At 38.4% G+C, this 22650-nt stretch overlaps 2 long non-coding RNA genes across 17 annotated transcripts in view; one reads left to right on the top strand and one right to left on the bottom strand.

Moving 5' to 3' along the window:
• LOC143686324 (uncharacterized) overlaps positions 1–22650 on the top strand; it is a 123824-nt gene that overhangs the window by 80571 nt on the left and 20603 nt on the right. For 2 of the 15 annotated variants that reach the window (XR_013177050.1, XR_013177047.1), the window contains exon 8: positions 20807–20906. The exons of the other annotated variants lie outside the window; for them this stretch is intronic. This is a non-coding gene — a long non-coding RNA (uncharacterized LOC143686324). The remainder of the gene's footprint in view (positions 1–20806; positions 20907–22650) is intronic. 15 annotated transcript variants of the gene reach the window in all.
• Positions 2142–22650, bottom strand: part of LOC143688765 (uncharacterized) — a 107501-nt gene continuing 86992 nt past the window's right edge. Inside the window, exons 4-5 of one of the 2 annotated variants that reach the window (XR_013178278.1) lie at positions 5724–5867; positions 2142–2295 (exon numbers count right to left, since the gene is read on the bottom strand). This is a non-coding gene — a long non-coding RNA (uncharacterized LOC143688765). The remainder of the gene's footprint in view (positions 2296–5723; positions 5868–22650) is intronic. The other variant, XR_013178276.1, reaches the window with a different exon arrangement.

Raw genomic sequence — 22650 nt, 5'->3', positions numbered from 1 at the left:
GTGGGAGACAAGAATCAGTGTCCTCACTGGACTAGCTGGTGAGTTATCAACGTCACTGTCCAACTTGACCTTTAGTTACCAGACATCAAAGTACTGTGGTATGATTGAGACTTCTGCTATTTCCGTGGGTGGAATGTTTTAATTTTTATTTGGAATGTTTTAACTAAAATGAGTAAGGTCATTTTAGTTGGCACTTTGTGCCCAAGGCAAAGATGTGGGCAAGGTAGCCTACCAAACAAATCGATTTTGATCAGTAAGAAACAAATTGACATTGGTTAATATATACAATTAATTTTCATAATCATATCGTGCCTATATTAAAGCAAGAAAATATATACCTGTTTAACCATAGTCCAAAATTGGTCACACTAAATGGACAGGCATTTCTAATGAAAAGCTGCTGTAGGCATAAAAACAAAATTCCGTAAAGCATACTAAGCTTAAATGAACAACTGATTTTTTTCCGTATAAGTATTGAAGAGAAGGCAGAGCTTCTAATTGCCCTACTGCTGTAAATGATGGCAATCAATCACTGGAAAGTAGACAAGGTCATCTGCAAAGAAGCTAGAAAACATCAATATGGTCTCCTAGCAACAAACCTGCATGCTACTAGACCCTGCAGCCATCTGGGACCTTTCAATCCTTGACCTGACCCAATAAATCATGGCAGGGTCACTCTCTACATTTCCATTATGTTAACTCAGAAAATATATTTCCTCAAGACAAAGTATGGATACTTATCAAATAAATATGAGTGGGAATGGGCACCTAATGCAGAATAGAGAGCTAATTAAATTATATCTATGGCAAATGATGTTTGATTGGACCTAGATAGCATTACACAAACTGAAAACTGAAGTTACAAAGGATATCAAATGCTGCTGCTCAGCAAATTCAAATCCCAGAAATTAACATAATCTGAAATCAACAGATTTTTTAGTCTAGATGTTTATTTTTGATTGTTAGTCTATCAGAGTTGATCTATATCTTTCATATGATGATGAAAACAATCTTCCAGATACAAAATGTCCATTCATTCTGACCTTAGCTCAAATTGATTTTTGATGGTATATTTTGCTTCATTTTTTTGCACAACTTTATGTTTAAGGCCATTCATTTCAATTAAGTATGAGAAAGGAAAAATAAACAACGCATTATAATACAATTTGGAATACACAGAAAAACATGTTGTAGTATGACCCTAAAGAGAGCACTTAACCTATCCTGCCCTAAGAGTGATGGCTGAAGGATTTCTGGAAGATTTGATTCTGAGCAACTTTCCTTACTAGCTGAGTTTATTGCCCATGGAAACTAGCTTGTCTGGTTTCATATCACAGATCCAGAAATGACTAACTGCTTGACTAGATAAGCAACTCAACATCTTAGTGCCTCAGTCTCCTCATCTGTATAATGGGGATAAGCATAGTTGTTCTAAGTATTAAATTAATGTATACAAATTACTTATAAGAGTATCTGGCATATAATTAGTTCAATATATTTAAAGTAAGATAGAACTTATTCTTAGGTAATATCCTTAGAAATCCTTAGACTATTTTTGGAAATACTTGCTTTTATATATGCTAATTTCATAAATTCATTCACTCATGAAATAAATATTTCCTGGGGACCTACTCTGTCAATCACTGCTCTAACCTTTGCTTCTATAGCAGTGAGCATGAGATGAAGTCTCTGTTCTTACAGAGGTTGCATTCTTGAGATCAAATCTGTTAATTTCTGACACAGGGTATAGGAATTGATGCCTTGACATTTTGGTTTCTAAAATGAGCAAATTAATGCAAAGAAGGCTTTAAGTAGAGGAAGTCATGTTTGGCTAACTTTCTGCCAATCTGATTTTGCTCCAAAGAAAAGATTAGAGAGAAAAAAATAAAAGTTAAGAGTCAAATATCCTTCAATCTCGAGCGCAGACTATTGCTTGCATGTTGTAATCTGAAGGGCAATGCTGAAAGGTTTCAGGCTGCCAAATCTTTCTTTTATCCTGTGTTTCACCTTGCTAATGCTGCCAGAATGCAGCATACCGGAAATGACTTGGTTTTTACAAAGAGGATTTATTAAGTTACAAACGTACAGTTCTAAGGCCACAAAAATATCCAAATTAAAGCATCAACAAGAGTATACCTTAGTATACCTTCTCAAGAAAGGCCAATCATGTCCAGGATTTCTCTGTCAGCTGGAAAGGCACGTGGCTGGCATCCCCTTACCCATTGTGTTGGCTCCCAGTTGTGTTGCTTTCAGCCTCTGATTCCTGTGCATTTCCTTTTCAGCATACATATTTTTCTGGAAAGAGTGACAAATTAAGCCACGATTATCTACTAGGACAGTATGAAAATCAAGCTATTAGTTATTAGCAAGCCTGAGATCTGGAAAGATACTAAGAACAATAAGAAAATCAAGTTAGAATGGAGTTCGAGTCAAACGGAAGAGGGATAATTTTCCCTAATGATGGGCTTTTCTTCTTGAGCACTACAGGGGAGGCCCCTGAGCAACTTAGGCGAAGGGCACCAGGATAGAGAGGGAAGGAGGATGCTGGCAATATAAAGAATGGTGGAGGTGGACTCCTTACCCCTACTCACTAAAATACAGCAAAACAAAACAAAAGCAAAAAACAAAAACAAAAAAGGCCATAGTCCTCTGCATCATTTAATAGAAAGATGACCTGGATTCCAGTGTGGGTCTCTCATTTCCTGTTTCTTTGACTTTGGGAGCATAGTTGAATATCTTTAAGCTTCACTTCTTCATTTTTAAACTGAAGCTGACAATACCTTCCTTGCAAGAGCAAGGAACAAATGAGGTAATATATGTAGAGTTTAGCAGGGATAATACGCCTTCAGTAAATGAAATAACAATGGCAAGATCATATTATTCATATTATTATCATTATCTTAAAGCATAAATGCCGGTGGGATAGGAAGGACAGAGATGTTTTATGGTCAATGCCCAGAAAAGGCAATATTTTATCAGGGGCTTATAACACATCTGTTCTTTAACCAATATATGAGTGTGAATGTATGCATCACACCTAGCACTGAGCAGGTATCACGGGGAATAGAAGAAAGGATGGAGATGACCATAACTCTCAAGTGATTTGCAATCTAGATGGTGAGAAAAATATCATGCATAAATTCCATGAGGAATCAGTGTAAACAGGAGTCTAAGACAAGGCTTAGAAGATGATGCTCCAAAGAATAGACCAGACTTGAAATGAATGTTGAAGAATGGAAAGAGCTCAGATGAGGGCAAGAATGGAAGGAGGATTTTCCAGTTTGGGAGCAGTACAATTCAGGAAAATTGATGTCATGTACAGAAAAAAAGCTAGAGCATGTCAGCAAGTCAATGAATAAATAGAAGTGAAAAAAATGACTTGAATTCATAATGCGAAGTCAGATATGCAAGACTTTAAGAAATGATGGCAAAATTTCTTGCACAGTCAGAAATAATGGACAGTCTCATAAAAATTAAATTTAAAAACCTGATTTTTGGGGAACAGTAAGCAAATACTCGCAATGACGAGAATTCTTGTCTATACATACCCTAGGAAACAAGCCCCAGCAAAGATGATTCTTGTTTTCCTGCAAATACGACTCACCATTTGATTTTTTTTTGGTATGCTATAGAATATTTTTTATGCAATATAATAATTTCATTATTTTCCATGTGAGTAAAAAAAACCCTATGTAAAAGAGTTGTTACATGTTTGGCATCATAATAGATACCTTAACTTTTCTCTATCTTTGCCTTAATTGCAAAGAGAGTTAGTAAATATGAATGATAAACATATTGGGGGTATTTTGTAAACATCCCACACACTTTCAGGGCAGCTCAAAGCCAAACACAGAGCTAATTGTCTGGCAAATTGAATGAGAAGTCACCTCTCAGAACAGCTAATAGAGAGCACAAAACTGCTTTTGTCCAGACCTGTTGGTCCTACATCATGGAAGCTCACCCTGAAATTAAAGGGAGTCGGGCTACATTTCATTAGTTGATCTACCCCACTGTGAACAGCTGGGAGCCAGGCATGTTTGCTCTAAGTCCCATAGGAGAGAGGACATGCAACAAACAAGAATGCGGTTTTAATGGGATTGAAAATAACCACACCCCAGACAGCCTTGGCTCAGGAAGGGCAGACATGTCACTGGCTCTTACTAACTGTACACAAGAATCAGAACCATTGATATTAAGGTATTGTTAATAGAGTGGAATAACAGACAGAACTGCTTTGGCTCTAACATCAGCGACGAACTGCTTTATTTGTTTTGCTCCAGTCTCTTGGCTTAGAAATGGAATGAATTTAAAGTAAATAGAAATAAACCTGAGAATTCATATTTTGGGGATTATCTAATCTGTTACTGCAAATAATAACCAGTTAAGATATTACGGAGGGCACAGGCAAGACATTAGAGGAAATGATGCTGACTTTTCTTCCAGGGCTAGTTCTGTATCATGGGCAGAATTTTAAATATGTTGGAATTCAACAAAGAATTAACCCTTTAGTAGTCAGTAATTAAATAGCCAGCATCGTTCATTGTGGGAATAGGGTGGGGAAAATAGGAAAGGCTAGCATATGTTTTATAGGGGTTGTGAGTATAGAGGGCGGGGTGCAGTCAGGCATGAGTGTGAATTTTCTCTAACCATTGAGGCCTCATAAATTTATGACACATCTTACCCATTCTTGGACTCCAGTAAAAGTCCCATACTATGTTATTTTATCTGAAGAGCAAATGCTGTTTTCCTATTAGTTTCTGGTCAACAAATCGTTACTGGGCAGTAGGCACTGCATTATTTGGAAGATGCTATATAATTTGGCATATTTTAGGAGTTTCTATTATCACTGCAGAAGTGAATGGTCCTGCAGGCAGACAAGGCACCTGCCATTTCAGTCTCTGGGGTCCTGATGTTTTGGCCAGACTTTCTCCCTGGTCTGCTGCCCTGGTAAAGGCCACCACACTGTTGTCATCTCAAAGTCACATGATTTGGTGTAGCACTTTTTACTATCTCAGATTTATCATCAACAGAAGCACTAGCAATGTGTCTAAGAGAGAATGACAGATGGTGATTTTGTTTGTAGAGAAAGACTGTGATGGAGTGGCTAGCACTAAATATGCAGCTGAAATATGAAAGATAAAGGGAGGAGAAAAACAAAACAAAGCAAAACAGGCCAACAGACCTGTGTAAACAAGAGGCAAAAATATTAGTGATATAATCAGAAATACACAAAGTACCTAGTATCAAAAGTAAGCGAGAGAGAGAGAGAAAAGAAACAAGAAAATAGGCATGAATACATATTCCTCTCTTCCCCTCTTTTATAAATTTAATGCCAATTCTGATTTAGTTAGCTTACATCATAAGCTCTCCCTTGTAATAGCCTCTCATTGGTTACCCAGTACTCATGTGATTTAATAAAATCCAGCTCTGCCTTATACTTAAACACAGAACCCCACTGCCACTCTCATGATAAGACAAGCAGAAACAGCTTGAGGGGACAACAAGGAGACCAATTTCTCTTTTCCAGTTAGGGTCTGATGATCTCCCTTAAGGTTTCTATGTTATCAAATAAGTCCAGATAATGCCAAGCTCCTCCCATGAATTAAGCTCTGTTTTTGAAGTAAGATCAATAAAACATTACTGAGTTATTGGTTGCCACAGACATAAATATGAGAATGTATAAACTCATTCCTGAATTACAGAGGCACATCTGGAGAGAATACCTTGGGGCCCAAATCTGGGGTGTGCAGACAGCCAAATTCAATGCCAGGCAAGTCTTGATGAAATTGACTCCTTTAGGGCTTCTTTATCAATATATGAAAGGAGATTATTTTTTCTTTAATTGCAGATTTACCTAAAAGGAGACCCTATAAAATAAAATCAGGGATTTCATTCTAGGGGTTATAAAGAGAACAATTATGTCACAGTAGGTTGTTAAAATTTACTGAATAGAAATAAGGAAAAGCAAAACTCCATCATTCAATAGCAAACTGAAGGATTGGTTAGATCCAGCATATGTTTTTATCCTGGGCAATGCTTAAGCTGCCTTAGCTTTAATAAAGTGCACTGTATCTCATATTTTGAATCATTCTTTACTGCCTGGCATGTATCTGTACCCTTCTGTCTTTATTCATCCACTGTCCTAAGACTGAAGCTTCCACAGAAGGAGTCTAAACTGAAAGCATATCTTATGGCAAGTGGATGATGGTCTTCAAAATCAAACATTTCCTTTTACTGTGATGCATGATTTCTCCTTGCATACTGAGTGCCCTTGAATTTGGCCAAGTGAATCATTTCTTTTAGTACCAGGTCGCTCTAGAGATGAAGGCAAACCGTGCATTGTTATGGTGTTTGCTGAGCAGAAGTTCTAAGGAAAAAAATGTGAACAGCAGGAAGATATCCTCACTCTCGCTCTTCCTAGAGGAACATCTGGAGAGGGAATTAGGGCAGACAGTGCCAAGATGGTGTTAAATCTGCGGACTGCAGCACTTCTGTGTGTTGCCAAATTCTCTACAAAGCACATCTTCCCACAAAATGCCATGCCACTGCAGCCTTAGGATCAGAACATAATTGTTCTAAAGTAAAGAAATAATTTTTACTCCTGTGGTTCAGAGACAACAGAATGTGGGGTTATTCCCTTTGTCTCCAATGTGACAAACAAAGACAAGACCCTGAAGTGGGTTTACTATGATTTGAATGCAGCTTGGTTTCCACTTCTAATGGTTACAGTGATTGGAAGCAGCTGTAGCCTAAGGTTACATTGACCTTAATTTTCAGCAAATGGGCAACAGTAAAAGATTTATGCATCCTGAAGTCACAGGGGATGGAGCCCTCCCTGAGATGCCCATGTGGAACTGATATTGGTTCTCATTTCTTTGGTCTGGGTCATAGCTCCCTCAGTTTCTGTTTATTCAAAAACATTGAACATCGACAGTGCTCCAAGCCTAGTGTTTAATACTGGGTGCATGAAGAGGAACATAAAGCCAGGGCCCTACCTTTGAGTTGTGAGCAGGGACCAGTGGTGCACTCAACTATAAACTCAGTACAGTGTGGCAAAAGCTGGGGAAAAAAGTAAGTATAAAGCTCAAAAAAAAAAAAGGCACTTAGGTCTAGGTGAAGGTTTGAAGCAGAAATTGCCCCCTTTTAAGAAGGACATTGGCAAAGGTAAAGTTGGGTGTTAGGACCTGTAATCATTCTTTAAAGAATAAAATTCATTTATACACCCAACTTTTACTCAAAATTGAATTATGAAGAAAGACAAGTAAACTACTATAACACAATAAGAGAAATATTGGCTTCTCACATCTCACCCCTCTTTCTTTGTGAAAATGCTCACATGTTCCTCTCACATGCATTCTTAATAAAGTCTCTACCTGCTAGCTCTGAGAGAGAGACAGAAAGAGAGAGAGAAAGTACTACAATAGAAATGTGTTTCAGTGTGAACACTAAGTTCTTCCAGAACATGTCAGGAACAAGAAAGAACCAGCAATGGCATTTTATATGTTGTTTATGTGAAATCCAGCAACTCTATAGGATTATTGAATCCTCAAAGAAGAGATATTCACCCATTTAATAAATCTTTATCTAGCATCTACTCTTTAACAACATTTTCTAGGCACTGTGGATAAAGTAGAGAACTATGTGGACAAGGTCCTTAGCCCTCAGGGAGTTTAGAATCTATTGTGGAAAGACAGACAATTAAACAAATGTAGGAGCTGGAGTGATTCATGATTGAGAACATGCAATTAAATAAAAAGTATGGTATGATAGGAAGTAACCTCTTCAAATAGGCTTGTCAGGAAGCATTCTCTAAGGAGATAACAAGGAGGTATTTAGTACTTAACGCTTCAAATCAACACAGTACAATCCTAGAAGGGCTTCCTCCAGATGGTTACCAGTTTTACTTCGAATTCATACACTAGAGAAAGTATCATTTGGAATTGTCATTGTGATTCCAGGGAATGACTTTTTCATACTTTTAGAGATGATAGTGTTTGTAAAATGTTTTGAGGCACATGATGACACCTTACAGGGTCCACTTGCTCCTCACCCAAAATGTATTTTAGGACACGTCACACAAGAAATAGAGAGGTCGGCAGATCTTTCCAGCAAGTAAAATAAAAAGTGCAAGAAACCTTTAGGGTGACAGAAGGTGTGGGACCCCGGGGTGGGTGTGCATGCCGGGGATGTGTGTAGAAAGGCATCAAAGAGCATTCTGTACTGAGGCCACTTAGGCTGGGGGAAAACGTTTTCTTTATGCCCATGATATGTAACCTGAGTGGGATAATGTCTGTCCCATCACTCTTATGGATTAGAAAAGCAATTGTCCCCGGCCAAGACTAAAAAACATGTTTAGGCAACATCAGACTTGCTCAGAAGTTGGGTGAGCCAATGACCACAGGGCATAGAGCCTCTCTATCTTCTCAACCACTAACTAGGCAACAACAACAGAAGGTTGTTCTGGCTCTCCAGAGTAGTGTCTAGCTCCAGTTGTTGGTAGGGAAAGGCTGTTGGAGGTGGGGGACCAGTTAATGAATAACTTAGACTGCAACATTAGAGACTCTTTGCCTTGAAACTACTCCCTTCCAAACTCAACTATAGGAGGGAAAGCTAAAACCTAGACTGTTTTTTTATAAGCGCGGCATTAAGAGTCATGGTGATCACCGTCAGTGGGAATGTAAAAGGATACAACCACTCTGGAAGGCAGTTTCGCAAGTATAGAATTGCCATATGATCCAGCAATCCCATTACTAGGTTATATTCAAAGGAACTCAAGGCAAGGACACAAACGGACATTTGCACACCAATGTTTATAGCAGCATTATTTATGATTGCCAAGAGATGGAAACAACTTAAATGTCCATCAATGCATGAGTGGCTAGAAAAACTGTGATATATACATATGAAGGAACATTATACAGCTGTAATACAGAATAAGGTCACAAAGCATGTAACAATGTGGATGAAACTTGAGGACGTTATGTTGAGTGAAATTAGCCAGAAACAAAAGGAAAATACTATATGTTCTCACTATTATGAACTAAAATTAATGCATGAACTTTGAGAATTGAAGTTAAGAACACAAGTTATCAGGAGATAGAAATAAAGTAGAGATTGGATATTTGGTGCTGAAGGAATACAGATTCTGCAACAGGACTGATTATAAAAATTCAGAAATGGATGGCGCAATACAACCTGATTGTAGCACAATAGTATAAGTACACTGAATGACACTGAATGTGAGTATGATTGAGGCAGAAGGGCTGGGGCACATATGGAACCAGAAGGAAAGATAGAAGATAAAGACTGAGATAGTATAACTTAGGGATGCCTAGAGTGGACAATGACAGTGATTAAATGTATAAATTAAAAAAAAAAAAAACGTTTTTTCATGAGGGAGAACAAATGAATGTGAACATTGCAAGGGGTTGAAACTGGATGGCCTACAGGACAAAGTACAATCAATGCAGGCTATGTCTATACTCAACAGTAACATTGTCATATGCTTCCACTGAATGTAACAAAGGCATTATACCAAAGCTAAATGTCAACAGGGGAGGGGTCGTGGGGTATGAGGGAAGAGTATGGATTCTTTATGGAAGAAAAGGAAATGTCTTCATATAGATTATGGTGGCAAAGGCATGTCTACATACTTAGGGTAGATTGGTAGATTGTATGATGTGTGAATTAAACTGTTGAAATGAACAGAGAGAAAACAAGTGCTAGAAAAAATGCAGAGAAAGAGATGTACCTATTCACCATCTGTAGAAAAACTGAGAGGTGCGGCTTCTTGGTGAGCAGTGTGGTGGGTCCACAGCAGGCTAGGGTTGGGATGCCGTAGGATCCTGAAACCCAGCTGCTCAGTATACACCTGGAGGTGTACTGAGTGTGGGGACAGGAATGGACATTTGCACACTAGTGTTTATTGCAACAGTGTTCGAGATTCACAATAGATGGAGGTACAACGACTAAGGAATGGAAGAGGCAACTGTTTGGTGTGTACATACAACTCACTACTGAGTGACTGCAACAAGGAATGAAGTTGGGAGGCATGCAACTAGATGAATGAAACTTAAGGTATGTGGAATGAAATGTCAGAAACAAAAAGACAGTTATTATCATGCCTCAATCCTGTGGACTAGCTATTATATAAAAACTCAATGAACTGAAGTAGAGAGCATGGATTATTAGGTTGGGGCCTATTGTAAAGGGTCCTAGATTGTAACCTCTTATAGCAGTCATATATATTCAGGAGTTGTAACTGTTATATCTTCTTACAGCAGTCATATATATTCAGAAGTTGTAACTGTTATATCTAAATTCTGAAATACCGAGCTGTTTGTATATAACCTTATCATTCTCAGAAGCTTCAGGTGTTTATGTGACTCCTGAGACTCAGAGTTAGAGCTCTGAAGCTATGGAAGTTAACAGTACCCCATGCAGGAACTGATTAGAAAGTTGAAAAAGGGATCAGACTTTGACTAGAGATATGAAGGAAACTGATCTGGATAGGACTAGGGTAAATTCGAATACAGGGTAAAGGATGATATAGTCCAAATTTTAGAGCTTTGACTTCTATGTGAGACCAAAGGGAAAGATGTTTATTTGATGCAAAATTTATATTTTATGTAGCACATTGCCAAATTTAACTTGTATGGTCAGTTTAGTTGAACACCACAGGTGCATGGACTCTTGAATAGGGCAGGAGATTTTGTTGGTTTGTCCAGGTTAGTGTGATGCTGTGATATATCCCAGAGTAATTTAGGCAGTGAATAAAGAAACATTTGCAAAGTCCCCTTGGAGGACTGGGGAGAAAGTAGGGAGTATTTAATTTCCCCATTTGGAGAATTTCTGATATTCTTGCAAGCAGTGGAGACAAAAAAATCAATGGGCTGAGCCATCGATCTTGGGGTTCCCCCTTATAAAATTTACTTCTGCAAAGAAAAGGCTAAGCCTACTGTGCTGGTTTGAAAGGATGTATGTCCCCTAGAAAAGCCATGTTTTAAACTAAATCTCATTTCATAAAGGCAGAATAATTCCTATTCAATACTGTATATTTGAAACTATAATCATATCAGCTCCCTGGAGATGTGATTTAATCAAGAGTGGTTGTTAAATTGGATTAGGTGACAACATGTCTCCACCCATTTGGGTGGGGCTTGATTAGTTTCTTGAGTCCTATAAAAGAGAAAACATTTTGGAGAAAGAAGGGGATTCAAAGAGAGCAAAGCAGAGCGATAAAGCCATGAGAAGGAGAGTCCACCAGCCAGTGACCTTTGGAGATGAAGAAGGAAAATGCCTCCCGCAGAGCTTCATGAAATGGGAAGCCAGGAGGGGAAGCTAGCAGAAGATGCTGTGTTCACCATGTGCCTTTCCAGATGAGAAAGGAACTCTGACTGTGTTCATCATGTGCCTTTCCAGATGAGAGAGAAACTTGGACTGTGTTTGCCATGTGCCATTTCACTTGAGAGAGAAACCCTGAACTTCATCTGCCTTCTTGAATTAAGGTATCTTTCCCTAGATGGATGCCTTTCATTGGATGTTTCTATAGACTTGTTTTAATTGGGACATTTTCTTGGCCTTTGAACTGTAAACTAGCAATTCATTAAATTTTCCTTTTAAAGGCCATTCCGTTTCTGGTATATTGCATTCTGGCAACCAGCAAACTAGATCATCTACATATTATTATGCCTAAGAGTCACCTCCAGACAACCTCCTGTTTCTCAGATGTGCTATTTCTCTCTAAGCCACCTCGGCAGGTGAACTTACTGCCCTTCCCCTTATGTGGGACATGACTTCCAGGGGTATAAATCTCCCTTGCAACATGGGACAGAACTCCTGGGATGAGCCAGGACCCAGTATCAAGGGACTGAGGAAGCCTTCTTGACCAAAAGGGGGAAGAGTGAAATGAGGCAAAATAAAGTGTCAGTGGCTGAGAGACTTCAGAGTCAAGAGGTTATCCTGGAGGTTACTCTTATGCATTAGATAGATATCCCTTTTTAGTTTATGGTATATTAGAGTGGCTGGAGGGAAAGTACCTGAAACTGTTGAGCTGTGTTCCAGTAGCCTTGATTCTTGAAGACAATTGTATAAACTTGCTTTTACAGAATGGCCGCGTGATTATGAAAACCTTGTGTCTGATGCTCCTTTTATTCAGAATATAGGCAGATGAGTAAGAAATATGAATAAAAATTTAAATAAATAATAGGGAGGGATGAGGGAAGATAGAAGTACTAGTGATCAATGAGAGGGAAGTGTTTAGGATATGTGAGGTTTTTCTTTTTTTTTAATTTCTTTTTCTGGAGTGATGCAAATGGCCTAATACATGATCATGATGATGAACACAAAACTATGTGATAATATTGTGAGCCATTGATGGTACACCATGTATGGACAATATATATGCGAAAATTTGTTAATAAACGTATTTTTTTAAAAAGGAGACATAGTGAAACTTCTGGGGGAGATGTCAGAGTAGGGAGCTCCAGGACTCACTCCTTCTTCCAAAACTGAGAGTAGGAAATATCTAAAACAACTGTTCTGAGGCTCGGGTGCCAGAAGAACACTGTTCAGCATCTAAGGAAGAGCAGGAGGAAGAGGCTGATTAAACTGTCATGAAGGCTGAATAGCTCTCTTCATGTGGCAGCTGCTGGAGCTCATCCCCCACTCTCACAGCAGCTACCTCAGGATCCTGTCCCTGGCTGGCTGCTGTGGTCAGAAAAGGACTTAAAATCCTCTTCCACAAGAACTTGGAGGCAGGGAGCATGGCTGAACACTGATCACAGCTTTTGAACAGCGAATTCGGGTAGCTGCGTCCCAGCTCTGAACTACTGTTTCAACCCACCCTGCACAAAAGTGGTGGCAGTCATTGTTTCAACCTCACTGCTGAAAGGGGCAGATGCAGTGGAGGTTTAAAGACACAGTTCCTCCTTAGGGCTGTGGGGAGAAGTTTCCCAAAGAATGCCATCTGCTGGACCGGCCTGGAAAACACAACTGTGAGGAGACATCAAGAAGGCTTTTGATGTCTTTCCTGACCTTCTCCCCAGGGTACTTCAGAGCCAGTCTGCACCCCCTTCGTGGGTGCCTGGAATTGTTTTGACTGGGAAATACTAATTTGGAAACTTCTCTTTGGGGGTGATGCTCCTCCCAGAATTTCCCCTCAAGTTAGAGACAATGAAAGGAGTATAAAAATATAAACTACAGAGGCAAAAACAGAAACAAACAGAAAAGAACAAAGTTTCCCAAAGAGGGAATAGATGAAGGGAAGCTTTCTCCTTAGGGTGAAGCAATTGCAAAAATGGTGCAGTCTTTAAAAAAATTGTGCCACATATCCAAAATATGTTGGTTTGATTCTCTTGTGTACCCCAGAAAAGCCATGTCCTTAATCCTTGTCCAATATTGCTGGTTGGGAGATTTTTGATTATCCATGGAGATGTGAACTACCCAATTGTAGGTGGCAACTTCTAATTAGATGATTTCCATGGAGATGTGTCTCTTCCCATTCAAGATGGATTTGCTCACTGGAGCCCCTTAAGAGGGACCCATTTTGTAAAAATCTTTACAGCCCGTGCAGCCAGTGACCTCTGGAGATGAAGGAAAATACCCCTGAGGGAGTTCATGAAACAAAAAGCCTGGAGAATAAGCTAGCAGATGTTGCCATGTTCACCATGTGCCTTTTTAGTTGAGAAAGAAACCCTGAACTTTTCAGTCTTTCTTGAAGGAAGGTAACCTCTTGTCGGTGCCTTAATTTGGACATCTTCATGGCCTTAGAACTATAAACTTGTAACTTAATAAATTCCTCTTTTTGAAAGCCACTCTATTTCTCGTATATCACATTCCAGCAGCTTGCAAACTAGAACACAGAGAAAGAATCAGGTGAAGAGGAGCTGAAAAAATTTGGGCAGTTAAACATAGGCTATTCTAAAGATATAGAATAAATTGAACTAATTGTCAAAGAAGAGCCTTAATGCAAAGCCAATCAACAATAAAACCTTAGACAAGAGAGAGAAACTGAATTCAGAGTAAACTCATTAAGATAATCAGATGCCTAGACATCAGGAAAAAATTGCAAAGCCTACCCTTTTCTGGTATATTGAATTCTGGCAGCTTTAGCAAACTGACACATGCATAATGGGTATCCCTGAAGGACAAGAGAAGGGAAATGGGACAGAAAGAATATTGTAGGAAATAATGGCTGAAAATTTCCAAGCTCCATGGGAAAAGAAGTGGAACATTATCCAAAGAGAAAAAATCTTAGTTAGACCTACTCCAAGACACATACTAATCAGAATATCAAATGCCACAGATATGGAGAGAATCCTGAAAACAGCCAGAGAAAAACGATTTGTCACATACAAGAGAAATAGAAAAGCAAGCATTTGTGTAATTAGAATCTCATAGAAAGAGAGGGAAAAATGAATGTGCTAAATAAAATATTAGAAGAAATAAAAGTGGGAATTTCCTAGAATTAAAAAAAGATCTCTGATTGAAGGAGTTCATAAAAATGCCAAAAGTTACATAAGAAAAAAAATACCTAGACACATTATAATGAAATTTAAAAAATATAAAAGAGCAAATTCTAGAATTTTCCAGAAAAAAGAAAGAAATTACCCAACAGAAAAACAATCCGATTTTATCAGCAAGCTATTGTCTCATAATGCTACTTAACAAACCACAAAAATCTCTGTAGCATACGACAATAAGTATTTATCTCTCATACACCTTCAGGTTAGCTGGAAATTGACTGATTGAGGCCAAACTCAGCTGGCTGACTCTATTTTACACAGCTATATTTGTTTCTCATTGCTGGTTTTTCTCTGATTTGCTTTCATTCTGTGGTCTAGGCAGAAAGGACAGTAGTACCAGGGGAAGTGCTTTTTCGTGGTTATGGCAGAGATTCAAAAGGGCAGGTGAAAATCCATGAAGCCACTTACATCCTAGTCTCAGAACTGGCACTCTCCCATTTTCCTACCCCATTCCATTGACTTTTAGCCATGTGGCCAAATCCACTGCTGAGGGTTAGAGAGTACACTCCGTCTTTTGAGTGAGAGAATGCAAAGTACATATAAAGGATGTGGATAGAGAGAAAAGTGAAGAATTGGGCTCGATATCTCAAATATTTCAATTTATCACAGAGATAAATTTATAACTGGCTTTTCTCAACAGAATCACTAGATTTAAGAGTACAGTAGAAAATTATGTTCAGAGTGGGAAAGGGAAAGAACTTTAAACCTAGAATTTTATTTTTCTATTGTTTGTGATTAACAACCACAAATTATAGGTGTTACCAGGAATAAAGAGCTCATAGATCTAACATATAAACTGCCTCTTGGGAAATATTATTTAGAGAAATACAGCAAAAGAAGAAATAAATCCAGGAGAATGTAAGGGTTGAAGAGGAAACAGGGTGAGATATTAAACCAGTGAATTATATTATAGTCTAAATAAGCAAGGACCAAATATAATATGCTTGTCTATAATCTGTTAGAATTAAAAGTTCAGACCTGTGCTGGGCAATAAATCATTTGTGATGATGGAAATGGTTTATATCTGTACTACCCACTAGGAAAGCCATTATTAATGTATGGCTATTGAGCACTTGAATGTGGGTAGTTTGACTGGAAAACTAATTTTTAAATTTTATTTAATTAAGGCAATTTAAATATTCGTCTATGGCTAGTGCTACCATTTTGGATAACAATAGTTATATGGTAGTGGGAAGTAGAGTTAGTGCCAAGAGAGGAAATTGAAGAAAGAGCATGTTAAAATACTTGTCTTTATCCAGGGGGCATGATATAAATATTGATAAGCTTAATATATTGAGAAGTGAATAGAAATATAGACATTGATTATGATAAGTGTCAAAAAAGTAAGAGAATGCATAAAATATAACCCTTTTAGAGTAAATCTCCAATGAAAAAGAAAGAAAAGTAAAAGTTACCTTAAGTATGCAAATAGAAAATATGAACTAAGATGCAAAAATAAGAAATAATTTAATAGCAAATGTAACAATTCTAGAGAGGCCAAATGAACCAAAGAAAACCATTAGAGTAGATTGAAAATTAATCCAGCATGAAATGTAGTCCTTAAAAACGAAAGAAAACAAATGTTGACAAAAAGGGAGTAAGAAAAACATAAGAGTACCACAGTCCCTTCAGCTACATTTGAATAAAGATTTTAAATGCAAGAAGCTTTGAGGACGGATTTTAACTTCAGCCCTGATAAAAAGTACCCCTAAGATCCTGAAATTGCAATGAACAGTTTTCATTCATTTTGGCTTCTCAGACCCTGAATTCTCTTCCTACGTTTGATGAATCTCCCACTGTACAATGCAGAGACACACTAATATAGAGATAAAAATCCCAGATACTCACTCTTCATTTCCTTAAGCTCTGCCTATTGGGTGCCCCCATTTTAGCTTTTGAAAGAGAAAGTAGGGATGCAAAGAAGCTGGGACTGTGGGATGCATTCTGGAGATGGGTAGCAGAGGCTGCATTAAGTTTTGAGAGGTAATAGTGGTAGCAAATCCCGTAGCCACTTCTATTCTTTGTCTAGCATTGGTTGAATTGCTACTATAAGCTTGAGGGCCCAATTCAAGGTACAGTGGTGTTTGGAGACATTTTTCTTGCCTTTGTGTCCTTCCTCTCTACTTCCACAACAGGATTCTATGAGCTATTCAGTATCCTTTAAACATGATTGTTTTTTTACTTGAGTTAGTCATAGTGGGCTTCTTAAAAGAATAGAAAGGTTTTCTAACGGAAATTAATCCCATCACACTTTCTTTTCATATTTCTGCCATCAGTATGCCTTTTGCTTGTTATAGAACAAACAAAAAACACATAATATATTACCATACTTTCCAGAAAAGCAGTTAACCTTCATCAGTGTCATCGAAAATTTTAACCATCTATTTTTGGCTTCTTAGCTTATTGCTTTTATTCCTTATACATTCATTCGTAAATGTTAAGCAACAGCCTGTAAAATGTCTCTTACAGACTTGAATGGTCATTTGCTAAGCATAAGTTTTATGTATTGCCAAAAAGTAGTGAAGACAGTGAAAAGTTAGCCTGTAATATCATCAACGAATTGGTAATAAAAATCATACAGGATTCAAAGAAGCACGCGTGACCAATTGGAAACTGATTGTGATAATAAGAGGATTGGAGTGATTGGTGTCAAATGCAAATGTGGGGCCTCGAGTTATTTAAGTGAAGTAGGAGGTGATTATTTCAAACCTTAGGCCCAGAGTCAGCAGGTAGAATGGGTTTTCCTTGTATCTAGTGAGAATAAGCAGGTAATCCAGAGAGCAAGGGCATCTTATAAAAATATCTCAAAGAATTACATTGTAAGGGCTGAGAGAGTCCAAAGCTGACCTTGGTCACATCCAGAATGTTCTGCCAGTGAGTGATACCAGGATAAAAATTACGTTGTGGGAGGGAGTAGCCAGGACTTCAACATTGAAACTTATTTAAGAAACTTGAGCTCAACAGATACTAATTTCTGACTTTTATGTGAGAATGAGTTTCCTTCATTTTTTTAGCTTAGGTACATCAGGTGTATGCCTCCCAAGCAGACTAGGCAGGAAATACGTGTGCTGCTGAGAATGTGCTGGAAGGAACGTCTGACCCTTTTCCTGGGACAGGGTCTGTTTCCATCTCTGGGTGGTTCAGCATTTATTTTGATAATTGAGCAACCAAGTGGAAGACAGAGCCTCCTGAATGTCAAACCCCTATTTCGTAGAGTAATTCCTTTTATGTAGAACATGATGTTGGTTACCAAAAGTAAGATGATTGGACATCCTGCTTTGCCTGGTCTGCTTTCCTGGGGTAATCATGAACAGCCTCCCTTTCACTCTCAAGGGTGATCTTGTCTGGAAAATGTTATGTGCTCCCCCTCACCATCAGGGAAGAGAAACATGGTTGAGAGCACAGGTTCTGCCCTCAAGAAGCACACAGGTAAGTCAAGGAACCTACAACCTGGTGTGAGTGCCATGGCTGGTCACACCCATCTTCATGGCTGCTAAACAGACCTTTCCTTTGCTGCAAAACTCTGGGGAATGGGGCGGAAACATAAAGCATTCCCCTGAATTTGATAAACACATATCTGGCTAGGATTCAGGTCTCTATCTGTGCCACAGAATTCCTGTCTGGGGCTGGGCTTGATAATTCTCACATTATTCATCTGGTCCTGGATATTTTCACTTGTAAAGCAGGGGGTAGCTCTGCATTTCACAGGGAGGCCTTATATGTGGGAATCACAGGGCTCTGGTCTTACAACCCTTGCTTTAACCAGAACATCAGGGCTTCTCTGCCTGAGTATTGGGTTTCTGCCTAAAGTTTTATTTGAAAACAAGTTTCCAACTATAATGAAAAATATATAAATGGTTGATGTTTGAAACTCTGAACAAATGATCTAATAACTTTGAGTAATGGGAAACACTATTACACTATTAAAGAGTGGTTGTTGGAGGTAAATAGAAGCTCTCAGCAATTAGAACATAATTCCAGAATGTAAGAAACCTGTTAACCCTCCTTCCACATCTAATAAGGAGAGTAGATGATAAGGTGGCTTTTTCCTTTACAGGCTGCATGCAGAGGCTACATGGACCCATAGTATCTCTTTTCCATGCAGAAACAATTCTGGACTGACCGATGGCCTGGTTCCTCGGCCCAGACCCATACTTAACTATCTCGTTGGCAAAATAAGATTTTCAGTTTCTCTGGTTTTCAATCTCATTGTGTATGTGTGTGCAAATTTGAGATAAAATTCTGTCTTTCTAATCTCACCTGCCTGCTGGCTTTGTCAAATAAGGTACTGGATATGAAAGCATGCTGAAAATCACCAAATGAATGCATTCTGATATTATTGGCATTATTTGGGGTGATCATTTATTGAGTAAATTTTGCAGTTCCTCTGGTGACTTTTGAATGTGAGTCCACTTAAATTGTTCACCATAAAGGTTTCTAAAAATACTTTTGTCAGAAACACTCTATTGTGGTATCGATCAGTGAGATACTGATTGCAAGCTAAGGGAACCAATGCTCCCTCTCATGGTAGGTGGCACTGAGTGACCACAAGGTAAACAGAGGCTTAGATGATGGGAGAGGACAGATGCTAAGAATGGACAGATCCAGGAAAGCCCCAGAGACAAAGTAGTGGGAAAAACACAAGGGTCACCTGGAGTAGTTGGGCAGCAACAATCATTGTTTCTGCAATGAATTACCTGTAACTAGGTTTGGGTGATTTTCAAAATACTTATCCTTCAAATTGAAACCACAGCATAGTGATCAAACAATCTAAATGGTCTCTAGTTAAATAACCAGTAGGGCTATACTGGTCCATGCTAGTTGTACAGCAGTCTAGCCTCAAATCATTCCTCATAATGCTGCATATCTAGTGCAAGATCAAAGAGCCATCTAATGCCACTTAGCTGGCCAAGGCTGGGTCACCTTGGGTGCATGATGGTAGGAGAGATAGAAAGTGCAAAGCCAGGAGCTTCTGCAGAAAGACAAAGTTCTAAGACTATATGCAAAAGGAGATGGGGGCGATAATAGTGAGAGGATTGAATTCTGAACAGCCAAAATGATGCATTCATGGAAAATGTTGTATTGTTGCTATTTTGTTTTCCTCATGTGTATTTTGGTAATTAATTATCCATTTTTCTCTGAGGTACCAAAAAGTAATGCTTGCACATGTGCATGCAAGACGTGGAATTTTAGATGCTGATATTTATTTGCACTGATTTATTCAATGTCATTTTACTGAGCAGTTAGACATTAAAATTTAATAAGACAGGACACAGAAATATATGTGACATAATATTCAGCATGTTTATTTCAGGGATAGGAACCTCCTTTAATTTGCGTAAAGGAATGACTCTCTTCAGGGAGATCTACACATTTGCAAGTGTATAGGACATATACAGAACATCTAGTAGTATTTTGCATATATGTCTTTTTCGTGTTTGATTTTTAACTTCTTTATTGTATAGTATAACATATATACAAAGCAAAGAAAAAAGAAAGCCACAGTTTTCAAAGCATTCTTCAACAAGTAGTTACTGCACAGATCACAGAGTTTGTCAAAGGCTACCGTACGATCCTCTCATTATTTTTCTTTCTAGCTACTCCAGAATATAGGAGGCTAGAGGTCTTAAATATTTTTTTATCAACACAATTGACTTTTTCCCTTAATTTTTGTGAAAAATAGCATATATACAAAAAAGCTATAAATTTCAAAGCAAAGCACCACAATTAGTTGTAGAACATATATCAGACTTTGACATGGGTTACAATTTCACTGCTCTAAAATAGTGAAGACTAAAAGAGATATCAATTTAATGATTCAGCAATCATATTCGTTTGTTAAATCCTTTCTTCTCTGTATAACTCCACCATCACCTTTGATTTTTTCCATCCCTCTCTTAAAAGGTATTTGGGTTATGGCAATTTTAAATTTTTGATATTGGAAGAGTCTGTCATTCATATCGGGTAGGGAGTAGAACTATCTGATGTTCTGGAGAAGCTGGGCTAGGTTTCAGGACTTATCTGAACCAGGGACCATCTGGAAGTTGTAGGTTTCTACAACCCTTGTTGTAGAATATGTAATATGTGGAATCTTACATATTGCCCTAGGTGTTCTTTAGGATTGACTGGAATGGTCCTTGTTTAGGTTTGGCAGGTTATGATAGGTAGCAACGTCTAACTGAAGCTTGCATAACACCAACCTCCAGAGTAGCCTCTCAACTCTGAACTCTCTCTGCCACTGATACTTTATTAATTACACTTCTTTTCCCCCTTTTGATCAGGATGGAATTGTTGATCTCGTGGTGCCAGGGCCGGATTCATGCCTGGAAGTCATCTTCCATGTCACCAGGGAGACTTTCACTCCTGGATGTCATGTCCCAGGTAGGGGGGAGGGCAATGATTTCACTTGCAGAATTGGGCTTAGAGAGAGTGAGGCCACATCCGAACAGTAAAAGAGGTCCTCCAGTTTAATTCTTAGGCTTACTTACAGGTAGTCTAAGCTTCTCCATTACTTCCATAAGCTTCAAAAGAGTAAGCCTCATGATCAAGGGCATGGCCTACTGATTTGGATGTCCCTAAGGTGTGACACAGTATCAGGGGATTCCCTGATGGTAAGGTTTAATAGTTCCACATTCTTTCTTCCATCCCTCAGGGGACTTTGCCAATATTTTTTGGTAATCTGATTAATATACTCTAGGATGTAGCCAATCATTACATTAATCTATACAGGATTTAAGGACCTCTTTTTATTCTGTGGTCCCTGTGTTTCAATTGTTCAAATGAGCTATACAAATAGGTTGAATTAAATCATGCACTACAGAAAATTTCAGTTCCAGATCAAATAAACCTTTCTTCCATTGGTCTCAAGGAGTATGTGTGGTTCTAAACTATAGACACTGTCTTCTTTACCTCCATGTTCTGAATTACTTTAATGCCAACCTGTTCGGCTTCATTCTTATTTAGATTGAAGGTTATATATATAAAACAGCCTCTCAAAATCCAGAAATAATAATCACCACCCCAGACTTAATGTATCTGCTCTAAAAACTTGCAATCTAGGCCCCTGTTTTCTTATAAGCATTTTCTAAAGGTGACCATACCATTCTTGTTCTTTCATTTCTAGCTTATTTTGTCTCGCCAAGTAGCCCACATACTCATTCACATCGTTGCAAGCCTCACGACTTTGTTCCTTTTTGTAGCAGCACAACCTTTGTTCATAAGTAGACACCATAATTCGCTGATATACCTTTCCATCAGCGCATACTTCAGTCAACTGTATTAATCAGGCATCAGGTAGAGGGCCCAAGTCCACAGTCCATTGACATTCTCAATTTTAGATAATCTCATTGTTCCCAAGAGAAAGAAAACCAATAAACACACCCTCACCAAATAGGAAATCTAAACCTCCTCTTAACTCTTGTCCCTCCCCCCATTATTTACTTCTGTGTTGCTGTGGTAGTGCTGATGGTTTCCTTTTGAATAACTCATAGCCTGCAATGGCAGTTTTCCCCCTATACCCTGGACTTAAACACTCTTTGTGCAAGAATCGTATCTTTGGAGTAATTTTTGCAAGAACTAATTCATATTTCTAGTGGTAATCAGTGGGACACAGAGTTCTATACAACCCCTTTCAACCTTATTGATCTTCAATATGGTAATATTACTTACAGACCCACTAGAGAACCACCTTCACTCCTATCTATTCCCTTACATTGAAGTTCAACCTCATTAGCTAACGGTTCACCTATCTCTAGCTTCTACGTATCTCCATGTTCCCTGTATTCTGTATTATAAGTCTCTGATTATACCATAAAAGTGAAATCATGCAGTATTTATCCTTCTGTGTTTGGCTTACTTCACTCTGCGTTATGTTCTCAAGGCTCATCCATCTTGTCATATGCTTCAGGACATCATTTTGTCTTACTACTGCATAATATTCCACTGTAAGCATATGCCACATTTTGTTGATCCACTTGTCTGTTGATGGGCATTTGGTTTGTTTCCATTTTTTGGCAATTATGAATAATGCTGCTATGAACATCGGTGTGCAAATGTCTGTTTGTGTTGTTGCTTTCAGCTCTTCTGGGTATATACCAAGTAGTGCTATTGCTGAGTCATAGGGCAA

This window comes from Tamandua tetradactyla, chromosome 6 (assembly GCF_023851605.1).
Source record: "Tamandua tetradactyla isolate mTamTet1 chromosome 6, mTamTet1.pri, whole genome shotgun sequence".
In the NCBI taxonomy this organism is placed as follows: Eukaryota; Metazoa; Chordata; class Mammalia; order Pilosa; family Myrmecophagidae; genus Tamandua; species Tamandua tetradactyla.
Note: the sequence above shows the minus strand (reverse complement) of the source record. Positions and strands in the feature narration are given on the sequence as shown.